Source organism: Coptis chinensis, unplaced genomic scaffold (genome assembly GCF_015680905.1).
Source record: "Coptis chinensis isolate HL-2020 unplaced genomic scaffold, ASM1568090v1 utg6399_pilon_pilon, whole genome shotgun sequence".
NCBI lineage: Eukaryota > Viridiplantae > Streptophyta > Magnoliopsida > Ranunculales > Ranunculaceae > Coptis > Coptis chinensis.
Window position 1 is genome coordinate 17,857 of NW_028238176.1, and position 17,557 is coordinate 35,413.

Below are 17,557 nucleotides of genomic sequence, written 5' to 3' on the forward strand. Positions count from 1 at the left end.
CGATATGATCTAATAATTTTTATATCAATGTGGGTAGCTATTTTGAGCGGGAAGAGAATAAGTACGGGAAGAGAATAAGTACGTACATTGATAAACTATGACTAGCTAGTTTGTTGATAAACTCAATTATACTAGCTTTTAAGTCTGGGCCTATGGGCGGGCATGCTACCTTGATAGTTAACGATTCAAATGTCCAAACACCACTTGAATAAATAATATGTGTGCATTGATAGTTAATGATTTCATAGCCCAAAGTCTTCTTGAATAAATAATTATATGTATTGGATTTTGAATTAAAAGCCCAAATCCCATTAGATCGAGTTATTAATTTTGATTTTGGCATTTTCTTTTGTTCATTTGTTTTTGTCTGCTTGAGCCCAGTTAAACTTTAATTACCTCTTATATATCGGCATAAAAAAGAGTAATGCTACACTTACCCACTTATTTGACCTACTATTTGAACCTACTAATGTGTCAAGGGATGTGGCAACTCCGGCCACATCAACCACCCCAAACTGTTTAGTTAATTAGAATACTGTAACTCCCACCTGTACGTGAACATGTAAAATCTTCCCACGATTTTTCCTCTAAAATTAAAATAAGAAATCTTCTCCGTCTCTTCTTCTACCAAAACAAATACAAACCCACATTAAAAGAATTTCATGTTACAAATCTCTAACTGTCCGTCATCATTACATTAAGGTAATAACCCCACGAAGTACCAAGGCAACATGAGGGAAATGTTGTCCAACAACATACAGATTCTCCCGCAAGAAATGTTGGAAGAGGCACAAGATAAGTTTGTTTGGATAAGTCCAATAGATAGGCGAATGAAGACAAAGGCCGATTGAATTAAAGGTTGGTGAGAAAGTGATGCTAATGCTTACTCCACAGATTTTGAAGAAAAGAAGTAGTAAGACAGTGCTTGTCACACCCCAAATTTCCAGAAAATTTAAAATAGGGAATTATCTAAGATATAATTTATCTCAATGGTCACCCTATTCAATTATCTGAAAACCCAGGATGAAACGAAACCCTAATAACATATTATCAACCACGATATTAAAATATGTGATCAAATTTAAAACCAAAAGGGACAATCCTTCAATCACATTATTAAACTACAAAAAAACCTAACCAACTCTATTATATCTGTCTCAAAACAAAACTATACACTTTAGAAAAACTTAAACCAGAAGACTCCAAGAGCAACTCCAAATCACATGTCCTCATCCACTGCACTCCACCATCTATGTTTCCAAGAACACACACACGTTGCAAAACAAAGTAAATATGGGTCAGCAAATTGAATTTGTTGGTATGAGTAAGACTAAAATTATAAAAAAAACAATATGTTCAATATTTCAAATAAATGAATATACTATTACAATTATTTCAACTTAGAAGACAAATTAGTTCCGTTTTCTCAAAACGGCAGGTAGTTTCTTCCCAATTAAGTAAGATTTCACCCTTAATATAAAATTTCAAGAATCTCATATAACAGTACTCATCATTCCCACTTTCCAAAATAACTCACAACATAAATACCATTTACATTCCACTTAATAAATGCACATATGATAACCTAATTAAATATGAGTTTGATACACTTTATCTTTAATTCAGCACGTTGTCTTAGGGTAGGACAACGTCTCTGCATAAAAAGTTAATAAGTCCTACCCTCCTACAAAACAAAGTTAGATTTTGTAAACGTAATCATTTATAGTATACATCGATCTATTTCACTCTCACTGCAACCATCATGGGTATATATAATATGGCATAATATATCGCCAATATTAACATTCATGTTACACCACCATATCCATTATATCACCAATATTAACTAACATTCATATCACACCATCATATCCATCATATCATAATATATCACCAATATTAACTAACATTCATATCACACCACCATATCTATCATATCACGGTAACCATATTATTCACATTCATTCGTAAGAAATTATATGCATCATATCATAATATATCACCAATCATATCCAACAACTCGCTCATACTTAAAGCCCATACTTTTCTTAAAAACCACTCGTCTACTTATGAGAACAAGGAAAAATATCACAACTAGGGAATACATTCATCCCTCATGAGTATCAACTCACACAAACCACGTATATATTTCCTTGTTAGAAATCATGTACATCATAATACATAAATATTCATATGCACGCGTAACTCAGTCACACGTAAAAATCAATATTTTACTTTAATATCACTCATCTACTTATGAGAACGAGGAAAAAATATCAACCAGGGAGTACATTCATCCCTCATGAGTATCAACTCACACAAACCACATAAACATTTATCATAAAAAATCATATACACCAAATGCAATAACTCCATCACATGTAAAATCAATATTTTACTTTGCTTATTAATTATCTCGTTGACTCATTTATTAAAAGACACAGCCCAACCTTTAGTTCCTACTCTATGATTTGCACTTTACACATTTGCCAAATCACACATATCCGTGTGCCTCACTCACACCGAGTACCACTACAAGACATATCTCCCAAGCGGGGATATCACATCCAGAAAACATATTTTCATCTTATAAACTCGTAACTTGTGAGTCACAGCCATCTCTAGGCTTTCCATACACATACATTTGGGCATAACAAAATATCAAGTCATTCATGGCACATTCAATGAATACCTTAGGTCATTCCCTTCACATTCAAGGAATATCCATCATAACACTAACAGGCCATTCATGGCACATTCAATGAATACCTTAGGTCATTCCCGCCACATTCAAGGAATTCAGACCTACATTCTCATACACTCAAGGAATACAGCCAACACTCAAGGAATACAGCGAATGCCTTAGTTCCTCTCTAAAGAAGCTAAGGTGGCTTTTCACATGACATCATTAGTCATAAACATTTCTTTTCATCAAAGAGGTGTAGAGAGATCTAAAGATGTGGGCGACACATTAAATTTTCACATGACACTTTTAATTATACTGGATTTTAATACTCAAGAGTTCTCATTTATTATAATATTTTCATTACAAAATAAACATCGTCTTAAACAATAATTCATTACTAAAGATTCCAAACACAATAACTAATAAACTCACCTCATTATCAATTATATCAAGCATAGATATCAAAATGTTCAATCAGGAATAACACATTAGTTAAATGTCTCGTGAATATATTTTAAACAACCACAATCACGTACATAACTAAGTACTAATATTGTTCACATATAGTTATCACAATAACTAATAACTAATAACTAATAACTAATAACTAATATATAATATAGTGGCAACACTTTTGCTCAAAGTTGCCTACGTATCCAAATCTTTCAAGATTATAATCAAGTCTTCGTAGTTCTTATCAGCCACATAGTCAAAGTCAAAGAACAATAAAAATTCATGTTTTAAGGTTGCACACTTCATTTCCCTTTCATTCCTCAATTATATATATATTAAACACAAACTTTAATGTAACATGTCACGTGAGATAATATAAATATATATTAACATTTAGTGTATATGCAACAATTGTACTTGTAATATAATACAAATGTGAAATTAAGTAATCAAGATTCAAGACACTCGTATGTTTAAGTAAAATCATTTATCTCATTACAATAAGAAAAATTAACCAGAGCTCCCCTAAAAAGAAAACATTGTAGGTTATCTAGTTAACTTGCCAAAACAATAACGTTTCCTATATCCATCCAAATGATACCCCACTTGATTATTTGAAAACTAAGATAGATATACTTACTTTTTCATGTAGAACTCAAAGTCCCAATGTCATTATATCTCAGAGTAAAAATAGTTCAAAGTTGGTAAAAGGGTAAAAATCCTAATTTTTAGCAAACTAGATTTCTGATAGACTATCTTCTGAATGACACAACGCTTTCCACAGGTGTCCAAATGCGTCGAGGCTTTTTATGCTTGAAATGCTAACACACAGAACTTACTTTCTTATGTTTTACAAAAAAACTCAATCTCATTCTAAATGTTCAAAAACTAGGCACGAACACAAAGGCACCTGACTGATTTCTCGACACATTGTTTTCTGCGGATCAAACTTCCAGACACCATAATTAATTCTACAGGCCTCGGATTGCGATGAGGCCAATTGGAATAGAAAGAGGACTTCCAAATCTTACTTTCTTATGTTTTCATAAAAATTTAGTTCAAACTCTAACTAAATTAAAACTGGACTTGAACACAGTCTTTAGAGAAACTGATTTCGACCGCTTTTTTCATCAACCAAACTTCCAGACATCATATCTACCACCACAGACTTTGGAATGTGACGAGGCCAATTGAGTTAGAAAGAAGACTCAGAAAACTCACTTTTTCATGTTTTGGAGAGAGTTTGAGTCTGACCCTAACTAGGTGAAAACTCGATTCCAAACCAGGCACAGATTCGGCCCAAAAACAAACTCTAACCCAAAGCCCATCTAAATTAATAGAATCCGGTCCACTTAAAATAAAAAGGACCCGGCCCACAAAAATAATAGAAACCAGTCCAACAACTCAAAGCCCAAAACCATAAACTACTTAAGCCCAAATATTTATAAAAACAACTCAAGCCCACCATTCAAATTCGGCCCAAGCCCAACTGAAAGAAACTAAAACCATTCGATTTTACTCTCTCTCAAAAACCCAAACTTTTGACATAACCAAAACTCAATTCCATCACTCCTCAAAAATCGATCTCTCGTCTCCATTAATGCTCCCTTCGGAGCTTCAACAGCACCCATACCATTAAACAGCCAAATTAACATTCAACAACCACAATTCACCCAACAACACAATTTATCTATACAAACCGACAGTTAAGCAACCGATTCTAAACCCGACATCACCAATAAACCAACAATCCACAATCAATTCAAATCGAGAAATATCGCATAATATATAAATCGACCAAGTAAATAACAATAACCCTTAATCAATTAATTACTCGCACTTTATTAATAAATCTTGCCGAGTTTTCTTGAGACCAAATCTATTCTTCAATTCAATTATGATGATAACCTTTATTTAAACACAGTTAACACTAAATAGTCAACAGTACCAAAACCAAATAATAAATCAATAACAATATGTGGACAGTTTAAATATCAAGTAAAAATAATTGTCCACAACATCGTGAAATCTACAGCAACGAGAAATTTATCAAATCCAGAAAATATCTACTCACCTTTGTTGTGTTTACGAGCGTCGTGAATGAATATAAACTTGAGAACGAAAAATGACACGCAACAATTGTCAGAAAGCAATCACAATAATCTTCGCCTTTCTCTCTTTTTTCACTCTGTGTAAAACTCTCACTCCCTCTTAAAACTCTCCATGTAAACTCCTGTGTAAACTCCTTTTTTTTCAAAACCCCCGGAAAATAGGGAATATATGGGGTTTATCCTTTTTACCTTATCTCTTTCTAATCTTTATTCTTTTTATTTTATTTTATTTATTCTTATTCTTAATATTAATCATGTATTATAAAAATAATAAATAGAAATAGCCGGGTGTTATAGTGCTCTGGGTTGATTCCAAAATATGATGAACAACACTTTGTTTGAATATATGTGTGGGCATAGTATTGCAAAGTCAGGAGTGTACGTATAAGTTTAAAGTTTCATTCCTAGTATGGTTTCGGACTATACAAACAATGGAGCTTGTAAACCTTTGTTGAATTAACCTGTAAACTTAACAGTTGAATTCTGCTTTCTCTCTTTTTTTTGCATTATTTGTTTAAGACACAAAGCTGGTGCATCATCTATTTTGTTTCAGATGCTTCCAGTTTCGACTTCTCACCATCAGACAAACTAAATTCAGCCTCATCTAGTTTGAGCAATGTTTTTTATTCATTCCCCTCTATCCATGTGTATTTGCATAAGAGTGCCAAGGTATTAACACATTTTTATTCATTCCCCTCTACCCATACTCATAGTTCTTGGGTCATTCATCTGGCTCTTGTAATATAAAACTTATTGTTCATAGTAAGTTTGCTGCACCCGCTATATAACAAGATGAATTTTCAATGCCAGTAAAAACTATGCTTCACCATTTGATGAGCGAACAATTCTGTTTGAGATTTCCGACTTGAGATTTTTTCAATGGAAATTTCTGTTTTTTAACCTGTTTGGGTAGAAGCATGGACCAAAATATCGCCGATATATCCGATATATTGCCGATATATATCGGTATTTTGGTACACCGATATCGATATTTCCGACATATATCCACCGAATATAGAACCCTTTTTTCCGATATATATCGGAATTTCCGATATGAAACTTTATATCACCGATATAATCGATATTTCCGATATAATCGATATATATCGGTTTACTTTTTGACCATTTTAAAATATAAATCCGATATTTCCAATATATTTCCGATATATATCCGATATTTCCGATATTATATTTCCGATATATCCGATATTTTTTATATTTTAAATAGTTTGGACTGATTACCAAAAAAATGGATATATCCGATATATATTGGTTTTTGGGTACACCGATATATTCATCGATATCGATATTTTGGGCCTTGGGTAGAAGAAGCAGAGGCGAAGAAGAAAGGAGGATATGATTTTCAGTTTTGTTTATTTTTTCTGTTTGTTTTAAAATAAAAAAGAAAATTAAAATCATGGGAAGATTATTTCGGCCGGACAGTTTTACTTGTGAAGAGTGCGGGTGTTGACGTGGACTGCCAGCTCTCTAGACACATCAGTAGGTTGAAATTGTAGGTTAAATTGTTAAAAGAGTAGGTCCGTATAGCATAAAAAATGAACTTACGTTTTTGTTTGTTTATTCCACGTGTAATTGATACTCACTAAGCTCTAAATTTTGAGTACATCTTTGATAACTTAATTTTCATATTGTCTTTCTTGGTTTTTAAGTGTTCCAACTCCTCCAATGAACATTTGCAGGACACAAACTTAAAATCGTAACCTGGACTTAAGTTTCCTTTTTGAAGAACCTCGGGATCAAAGGTAAAGTGAGAAATGTGAGCGCAACCATTGTTAGGAAATTTCTCTCTAAAGGAGTCATCTTGAACTATTTTTTTCTATCTTTTTCTCTAACAAAGTCACCCTGTGTACGCAGTCAAAAGTCAAAACTAATATTTTCTCCTTTGTTGCTCTTGGAACCAAACAAATAAATACTTAGTTCACTTGCTTTTGCCAAAACAATATCCAAAATTGATTTTGCTGCATACTACACTATACACAAAATTAAATTCAGCCTTTTCTGATGGGGTTGTTCCTCCCTAGAAAAAAATCATAGAGGAAGAATCTTATTAAGGCTGTTTTTGAAATATGGCGTGTTCATGTTACATAGATTAAAAAAATTGAAGTAATACATCCAAAACGAAAATCAGAAAATTCTTTTCCCAAACTCAAACCAATAGGCACTAACTATAAGTTTAATTAAAATTGACTACATATACGTTCTATCCATTTTATAGGTTATAGGTTCGATTCACTGAACGGGTGCCGTTTTCATGTACCTTGTGAATAATTTTTAAAAATAAAGCATAAAATAATTAGTAAATAACTTTTTTTTATAGAAAATGTGAATTGGGCAGCAGGTTCCACTATTAATTAAAATAAAAATTAGAAAAAAAATAAAAATAAATATATATATATATATATATATATATATATATATATATATATATATATATATATATAATAAATGGGTTTTTGTCAAATATTCTAAGAAAATAGTTTCAATAGTTAAAAATTGAGTTCAATGACTTTTCCAATTTGAGTGTGTGTGTGGGAGAAAGATAAGAGACATAGATCTATGAAAAATCATGTGCAAAAGACTCGTATAAACAAACAAAGCACACTTTTAATTTGATTGTGAATGCATGAGATTTCAGCATGGAGTGTGGTACTTAGTACGTACTACTTAGTGTGTAGTGACATGGTCGGTAAGGATATGGATCCTTGGAGATTTGTCTCTGTTGTTTGTGTCATGTTGAACTCTAATATGAATGTTTACTAATGAACGTGCTATGTGAATTGATGGTTAAGTCAGGTCAACCATGTACTACCTTACATCGGTGTGCATTTGCTATGAACTTTCTGTGGCAGTAGCTTCAGAGAACCTAGCTACTTACCAATATTTGATACTTGTTACAAAACTTGTTCCCATGGTTTTGTTTCTGATTCACTTACTAACACTAAATTTTGAATGCGGTAGTACCTAAGGATATATTCTAGAACCCATTATTAGAGGTTTAATATTGTAATGTTCAATTAAACCATTAAATCTGGTAATTTTCAATTACGGTGTTACCTTGTATTTTTAGTTTTTTTCATCTTAGAAAATACAAATAATGTCTCCAAAGAGAGGGAGCGAATTCCAACGCTTGGTGAGCTCAAACTTTGATGTGTATGATGAGAAGGTAGATCCGTTACAATCAAAGTAGAATCCCATAAGTCAGGTGGATCTGCAATCTCTCCATCTTCCATGATGTTTTTGGGTAAAAGTCAACAACAACTGACCACTGGATAGTACCGGTCAAACTCGAATTGGTATTCCAGCCTTCGAAAGCTTAAATACATGTGTGGTAAACCACCAAACTTAAAGATTTGGTTATGCACCAAGTTGTACGTTGTGTGGGATTTATTCAAGTTGTTGGATGGGATTTTTTCAAGTTGTTGAAGTTTCAAGTATTCAACGAAAATATTTTGCTTTTATTCATCAGGTTCTTGTCTTATATTTTGTTATATTTTTTCAATTAATTTGAAGACTTTTTACATTTTATTGAAATAATCAAAGATTTTTGTGACTATTTTTATGGGTTAAAAAGCCTAAAACCCACTAGGTGGCATCCCATAGGGGTGTTCTCGAAGTGTTTATATTTATTTATTATTAACCTATAGCCCTTATATTGGCGGAGCCAAAAAATTAAGTGATGGTGAACCACCTAGACAACCAAACATACCCAAAAAAAATTATTTTCTTAAAAAACTAATATTTCAAACTCAATCCCAAAACAAGTATAAGATAAATATCAAAATTCATATAAAATAATAGCAATAAATGTCTTATAAAAAAAATTAAAAAAATAAAAAATAAAAAGGTGGGATGCTTTTGTAGAGTGTAACTATATATGTGTTTGGTATTTCTTGGTTTTCAAATATGATGGCGTTGTTTAATGTTGTTATATGTGATAAGATTGGTTTTGAGATAGAGTCTCTTTAACACCCCAGATCTTAAAATAGATCATTTAAGCCCCAAGATGCACTATCCATAAAATAAAGAGACATGACATTTCACAAATAATATTCTCCAAGTCTAATCATTTATTCCAAATATCATAATTCAAATAATGACGGTTCATAACATAACTTAAATTCCCAAAATATTGATATTATTACCCAAATAAACTCCAAATAAATAATGCTTATTCTTACAACCAACTATGAATGAATTAATAGAAAAACCTACTACTATTCCTACTAAGTCCAACACTGAATTCCCGCTATCCACGAATCCCACAATCCCACGAGCGTAACGTGAAAGTGTACTAATCTGAAAAACTGAATAAAAAGGGAGAAGAAAAAAGGAGTGAGCTTCTAAGAAGCCCAATGAATCACTACTAAAGAAAACATGGATTGAAAGGATAACAATACATTGAAATCGCCAATTTTCCTTAAAACACATAATATGCAGAAACCATACAATTATTATATGATATCTTTATTCTAAAAATGTGAACACCATGTCGACTTAACAGCTCGACAACCACGTTACTAATGGGTTGACTTTCGCATATGTTCAACCAAACATTCCTTGACGTGTGCACTAACGTCAATACACATGGATCCAGTGTTCCTTTCGGGTCTTTCACCCTAGGGATAACAATTCCCTTCTTAAGTCCGAGTCAAAACTCAAATATGTGTCACATATCAAGAAATATATACGTAAACCATGAGTTCCAAATATAATACATACTATTCAAAAAATCTTTGATCAAACTAAGATGATATAATGGCTATTTCCTTAAAATTGAAACATTGGAACTCATAATTTATTCATCATAGTATTTCAAAATAAATCCTTCAGAATTGCAAAGTAATATAATGGGGGTGTAAGACAAGATATGTATACTTATTTCTTCCAAAAGTCAGAGTTCTTGTACCAAAAACTAGAATGGCAAACTTAACAATTTAAATTAGAAAAAGGTAGAACTCACCTCTTAGCACAAGCAATTTATACAATAACACTAGAAAGACGACTTCAGACGCCTATAAGTAGTGCTGACAATGGTAGCTTGAGTAATTCAAACCTCCCAATGAATACCCCACTAGCAGTCCTTGTGTACTTCCAATAATCGCCAATCAACACCCAAGAGATTCCTAACACTTATTTTTGTTCTAAGTCATTTGAATATGGACCCTCTCAATCATCGACAACATTTTGTTCTTCTTTAAATATTATTTCCTCTAACCACTCCCTGTATGCATGACCCTTTACAGTTATCCCACTTTTTGAGTTAAGTTCTAAGAGTCCTAAGTTATTAAGACTCTAGTCATAGTCTTGACTAGTTCAACTCTCTTTAACAGCACTTCTCTCAACTGACCCAAACCACCTGTGTACTCACTGTTCTTATCAAGTCTAAAGGGTAAATTATATGCACTCATTCAATATGATATATTAAAACTAGCACAAGAAAATTCTATAAAAGCCTTCATGTAATAATTTAAATAAGGAAATGCTAAGATTTTGAAAATGCTAGAGTTCAGGGTATTACAGTCTCCATGTGATTTTTTTTTATTTGGAGGAATCCAGTTCTGGAATTGGATCACATGTATTTAACAAAAAATTATTATTGAGAATGAACAAGGATATGATCCATGTGTTCGTTTGCCTAGCAATGATGACACACTTCAAATAAAGAACATGGAAAGTCGACCAAAATCGTCGTTATCTTGTGGCTTTAGAGGTGGTCAGTCCAACGCCGAAGGTACTAGTAAGAATAAGAGTGTTGAATTGAATTTACACTGTAGCGAGCAAGAAACTAGAACCAATGGATCAAAGATCTTTGATCCATTGGTTTGAAACAATGAGCTGAGAGAGAGTACATCAGGGGTTAGTGGGTTACTGTTTTTGGGTGGGTTTGGTTTCCTTTTTCTTTTCCTATTTGCTTGGGTTTTAGTTACAAGAGAGAGGGAATAGTATGTGAATAGGATAAATAATTTTTTTTTTTGGGAAAGTGAGGGTGCGCCAGGGTGTATCCTGGGACCCCCCCCCCCTTGCCTCCGCCCACTGCTTATAAACCACATTTATATATACCCTTCGGGCTAGGTTATGACTCCACGAGTCCTATATTTACTTAGCGATATTGGCATTTAGGCAAGATATGGTAGTAAAATTAAATGGATAGTGCAGAAATTTGACCCAATGGCATATGGTATATCCACGCTTTTTTTTTTTTTTTTTTTGATGATGCCGGGATTTTGCAGATCCCCTCGCCTGTATTATAACCTCTCATAAATTTTAGTTACATCTTCCTCTACTATAGAACTTAGTCTATTACATAAAGGGGTGTAAATACATGAGGTTGCAAAGGTTCCCTAATGAAAGTTTTGCCGGATGATCTCGCTTCGGGTTTTCCTCTCTAAACATGAATTAAATTCACTTCATGAAGCCTTAGTAAGAGACTTTTAATTGTAGTTACAAGGTTCCAAAGATGTCCATGGAGGTTGCTCTATTTCCTTTAGAATCAGTATTGCTCTCAAAGAATCTGAAATTATCGCTACCACCTTTGTGTAATCCTGAGCAATACACAAGCTAATCCCAATCTCGATAGCTTTCAATTCTTGAAACAAAATGGACTGGACATTTCCTCCTCCAGTGAAAGCAAACACGACATGTCCATGCTCATCTCGAGCCATTCCACCATAGCCAACATGCTCTAGATTCATTGAACCATCACAGTTAAATTTGACATAACCAGAAGGTGGAAAAAGTCATCTAACGTGTTGGATTGTAGTCTTCTTATACTTAAAATCCAGATCTATCATGTCAGCCAGAACTCTCAATTTGACATAATCTTGTATCTCCTCCACTTGTACTTCCAAGTATTGCTTCATATCTCTAAGCATTGAACTGATGACTATTGGACTCAAGGACACTCCATTAAATCTTCTATTATTGCGTTCAGTCCATAAGTACCCAATAGTAGCACAAATATATAACTTGATTACTTCTGCCCATGGTGTTTTGCCTCAAACCATATTGATGAGATTGCACCACTCCTTGTTTGAATGTTCCACTTGCCGCCCCAATCCAATAGCAGCTTTTACCTTTGACTAGACCTCTTTTGTATAGTTGCAGTTAAAGAATAAGTGTTTAGAGTTTTCACTGTTGTTGTCACAGAAACAACATGAAGAAGCCTGCAAAACTTTCTTATACACTAATCTATCTTGTGTTGGCAAACTTCCCGAGAAAAGTTGCTAGGCATTGAATGAGTATTTGGGCATCACCAATCTTCCCCAAACAAGATTAGACCAGATCCTTTTATTCTTTTTCCTTCTTAAAGAATTGTAGGCAGATTTGATAGAGAAATCACTTGAAGGGGTATCTGTCCACACCACTTGATCCTTAGCAAGTTCAAAAAAGATGTCTACCTTTAGAATGTTATTTTTGATGTGTCCTTTAGGCAAGTCATGAACTAGAGCGTTCCATTTACCATCCTCAATGAGTTCACTGACCATAGCATTTTCAGGTAGATGAAGGATATGTTTTGCTTCACTGTTACATAGAAGAGGCTCCTTAAGACACCAAATATCATGCCAGAGCAAGGTATCATTACCTTTAGCAATGATATATTTGATATAGAGTTGAGGATATTTTCTGCTTTTGAGGATAGATCGCCATGACCATGAGCAGTCTTGTGGTATATCCACAGTTATTGAGCAGTGATATTGACACTCACCACTTAGAGATTTTTTATTTTGTTGGACATATAAGAGTCTTCTTTATTTGTTGACTACACCCACACATTTCAAACAAAAAAAGTTTTTCCTTCTTTAAAAGTAATAAAAAGGGATTTTAGCAAAAAATAAAAAGGGAGGATTTCTTGCTAAATTTCTTTTTTTCCTTTAGCATCTTCCTCTTTGTAATCTTATTTGAGTTTATGTCATTCTCATAGTTTAGAGGAGCTTACTTGAGGTGTGAGATTTTCAAGTTTGAGAATTCGAAATGTCAAATTGTATTTAAGTGAATAAAAAGTTTTAGGTTTCTCTCATACGCAAATCAAATTGCATCTTCATCAGTAGCGATTGCGTAATAAGTTGATGACGATAATTAATTTATTGTTATCATGTGTTAATTAATAATTTATTTCCTTCAAATATTTAATGCTCAATGTTCATTTGTTTCTCTCTAACGACCCCTCAAAATTTACATTCTTAAGACAATTTTGAATGGAATCAATTGGAAGTAATTATAAAAAATTAATTAATTTAAATGAATCAATAAACTTTTGATATAAAATGCAATGTACTTAACACTCACAATTTTATTTGGGTCCTATTACTGACGGACCCCATATTGTGTTGGGCAGACTCCAAAAAATTATATTACAAGTGTCTTTATTGGTCCTAAAGTCTGAAAAAACAAATATTATAAGTGTGCCATTGGTCTCAAAATTGAATTCTCGAAAAACCCTCAGCTTAAAACAATTTGCTGGTCGTTTCATTGTGCAAACCAACGATGTGGTCACATTGTTTTGATCGAGTCCCCAACGACGTGGTCCAAACGGTGTGGCCACATCGTTAGGGGACTCGAATTAAACGGCCACATCGTTTTGAAACTTAGTCCAAACGGTGTGGCCACACTGGTCAAGAGGCCAAAAAACATAACTTTATATTTTTTTCAAAGTTTAAATCCCAAACGGTGTGGCCATATCGTTGGAGACTTAGTCCAAACGGTGTGGCCACACCACACCGTTTGGGATTTGAACTTTGAAAAAATATGAAGTTCTGTTTTTTGGCCTCTTGACCGGTGTGGCCACACCGTTTGGACTAAGTCTCAAACGATGTGGGGACTCAGTCTAATGTTTGCACAATGAACGGCTTAGCCGGGTCGTTTAAGTTTGGGGTTTTCGAATTCAATTTTTCAGGACCAATGACACACTTGTAATATTTGTTTTTTTTTGGATTTTTTGGAACCAATGACACACTTATAATAATTGTTTTTTTTTGTTGGAGTCTGCCCAACACAATATGGGGTCTGTCAATAACAAATACCTTTTATTTTAGGATTCCATGTACCTGGTGGGTGCAGTTGCATACTGCTTTAAATAGTGGGTTTAGTAATAAGTATAAGTTGGGATTCATTGTAGCGTGAGGGTCTCTAAAATTGTGTGAGGGTCTCTAAAATTGTGTGCATCACTGAAAGGTTCTAATTGCATTTTTCAAGTTCTGCGGAGCATTGGAATGACCAGAATTCTAATCCATTGAACTTGAGATTATCAATTTAAGTAAATGATCAAATGAAGATAGCTACCATTATTCAACATGCTCTCTGTAGATCTGAATTTACGGATTAAAATGTTTTATCAACATAAATAAATACGATAACGTACTTCCATCAAAACACTCAAACTAGAACAGAAGTACAGAACAGAACACATTTCCTAAATTCTGCATCCCACACAGAGACAGAAAATGAACAAAGAGCAAGAAAAGGTTGCTCGTTAGGAGCGCAACACAAGAAGGGACAAATTTGCATCAGGTGTTCTTCACTTTTTCTCCTTTAATTGACAACTTGAACCATGGAATCCACACTGATGTTGTTTTCTGGTACACAATGTATTCATTGGCTCTGAGATCATGTTGCAACACCCTTTGCTCTACAAGAGCAGTGACATAGGCTAAACACAGACTATTCGATCACAAGAGATCCAATGAAGGTCCAACCATATCCAACGTTCCAACCAAAAACTGCCAATCCCCACCACCACAATTGCTCCCCAAAATAATTTGGATGTCGAGAGTATTGCCACAAACCCTTCTTGAGAACGATCTCTGTTGGCTTTCCTTGTTCTTTCAGTATAATGTTCCTACTAACGAATTCATGGAGCTGTGTGTCTGCGAAGTAAGCTAGAGCTATTCCACAACTACAAATGATTGTAGCAATAGTATCCCAAGTGTTCCATGGTTTTTCAACTGAATGAATTATGCACATTGGGAGGCATACTCCCATCATTAAGACCTGAAATTCAGTATGAATATATAATGTTAGTACAAATTGAGTAGTAAGAAAACGAGCACAGAAACATGACAGTTGAAATGAGGAATTTAATATGCTGTGACAATAAAATAAGGCGTGGTTAACGGTTCCTGTATAGGACGTGTATATCAACAGATTCACACCAGTCTCCCTATACGCAAAGAAAGTACAATTTCATATTCATAATCCGTGCATCTGTACTAGTTTACTGACTCTGAAAACAGAGCTGTGAGGGCATATAGAGTTGTTTTAGAAAAGTGAATTACCTGCTGAGCAATGTAAACTGCAAAAAACGAGACCCACCACCATCGCTTACCGTACTGTTCCCTCATATCAGTAAATCGCCAGTCTTCTCTTGCACCCCATTGCCACCTTTCTCTCCTGAAGTAGCTATGGGAGAGCCTAATGCTCCAAACCCAAGTCAGAGAAGTTACAAGCGTGGACCTAAAGACATTAAACTTTGAAAGAGGATGGCTTGCATGATAGTTATCAGCATCACAGGTATCACCGTCCAATACAAATCAATCATCTGCACTCATATTTATTAAGATTATATTCCAAGTTAAGTAGAAAATGAAAATAAATGTGCAGTGGGACTGTGTGGGAGAATGTATTTTCTTTTTCAAGGAAGATTAAGTGGCCTACGTACCCAGTGGCTTGATTGGATGAGACTGATGAGCCAGAACAGAATATCAACATTGATGAAGAAAAGAAGAACAGCCAGTAGATGGGGATGGTTGAAACTACATGTCCAGAGAACATGTAGAGTTCCATATACACTAGTACTACCGTATGTAGCTTTAGCAGTCGTGCTCTTACTAATATTGAAATGGTGGAGGAATACGAGATAAAAAGCAATGAAGGGAAGAGGAACCAAAATGGCTATCAAAGCATTTTTTAAGTTCCCCATTGCTTATGATTGTTGAGGTGATATCCTCATGCGATATAGCTATGTCCAGCTACCCTTTTATAATACAAAGACACTTGGTAATGCTCAAAGTTTCTAATGGCTTACAAAATCTCTCATGGGCTACTTTTACTGTTGAAAATATCTTTTTGATTTACTATAGATATATAGAGGTTCAACACTACCTCTGTAGGCTGTAGCTTCCTTCACCCTTTTTCTCCCCTCTCTCTCTCTCCATCTTATCTATGGGTTGATGAAAATCATGCAAGTCACGTAACAAGATATTACTTCATGCATGCGTGGGGGTGCCATGAAGCGACCAAGTATAACGATCCCACTTTGTTGACATTTAGGCCTCCAGAAATTGCACTTAACCAGCCGGTATATGTATTGCTAGCCCCACAGGTCCTTTGGATTCCTCAAAATATGATTTTGAAGAAACTAGCATCTTCTGTTGGACAATGTATCTACAGACTCTGTACTTACAATTCTTCAATTATATTTGTTTAGTCAACAAAGTGGTACAATTCATGGTAGAGTTACAAATGCTTTTAACCTTGGGACTGATTTGTGGTTCGGCGGATTGATAATATATAGAATCAATTAGCATGCTAAGTGAACATAATGGTGTATGTAGTGCCGTAGTGGTGATCCTAATGATGACCACTAACACCCACACGGCCACACCACACTAATCACTATATGTATGTATACCTCCAGGCCCTGGTCCCCGCCTACTCCAAACCTTGAGAGAGAGAGAGATTGGAATCTGCTTTGCAAAAAAACCCAGAAATAGCTGCTGAGTACTGATACCATTTCTGGAGCGCCTCAAGGGACCACTACCACTCGGCAGGGCAACAATGGAACTTGCTAACAACGAAGAACCTCCCAAATGTTACTATTTTATAAACAATGGAGGTACTAAAGAAATTCATGTCTGCGACCTGCTATGGCTGTAATTACGACATCATGACAATTCAATTGCAGCGCTTGGAACATCAAGTTCAGACTGTAAAGCGCTGATCTTAATCTACTGTGCAAACAATGAAGTCGATGGCAGAAATGAGATGTAGAAAAAGGTAAGATCCAACAACAAAGCTTACTCAAATTAGACTTTGATAAGCTCTAATAGAACTTGGAAATACACAGTGAGGACATAACTCAGTTCTCTCAGATCGAACTAGCCTAACTGCCGCAGCGGTCCCTTGCTACCATTGAGTGCAACTATTAGACAGTATTGAGCTCAGAGACAAAAATCAATCGCAATTACTATAATACAATTGCAATTACATACTTATCATGTGAATAACAACCCCAAAAGCTATACTCTGACCATCTTTTCACCTATCACTGAAGGTTGAGTCACCCCCTTTG

At 34.5% G+C, this 17,557-nt stretch overlaps 1 pseudogene across 1 annotated transcript; it reads right to left on the reverse strand.

Moving 5' to 3' along the window:
• Nucleotides 1-14,601: 14,601 nt before the first annotated feature.
• LOC147472907 (uncharacterized protein C594.04c-like) lies at nucleotides 14,602-16,930 on the reverse strand (annotated as a pseudogene). Its single transcript, XR_015210644.1, has 3 exons — nucleotides 15,926-16,930; nucleotides 15,543-15,805; nucleotides 14,602-15,258 (listed from the first exon to the last, which is right to left on the reverse strand). The product of XR_015210644.1 is annotated as an uncharacterized protein C594.04c-like (transcript).
• Nucleotides 16,931-17,557: the final 627 nt, after the last annotated feature.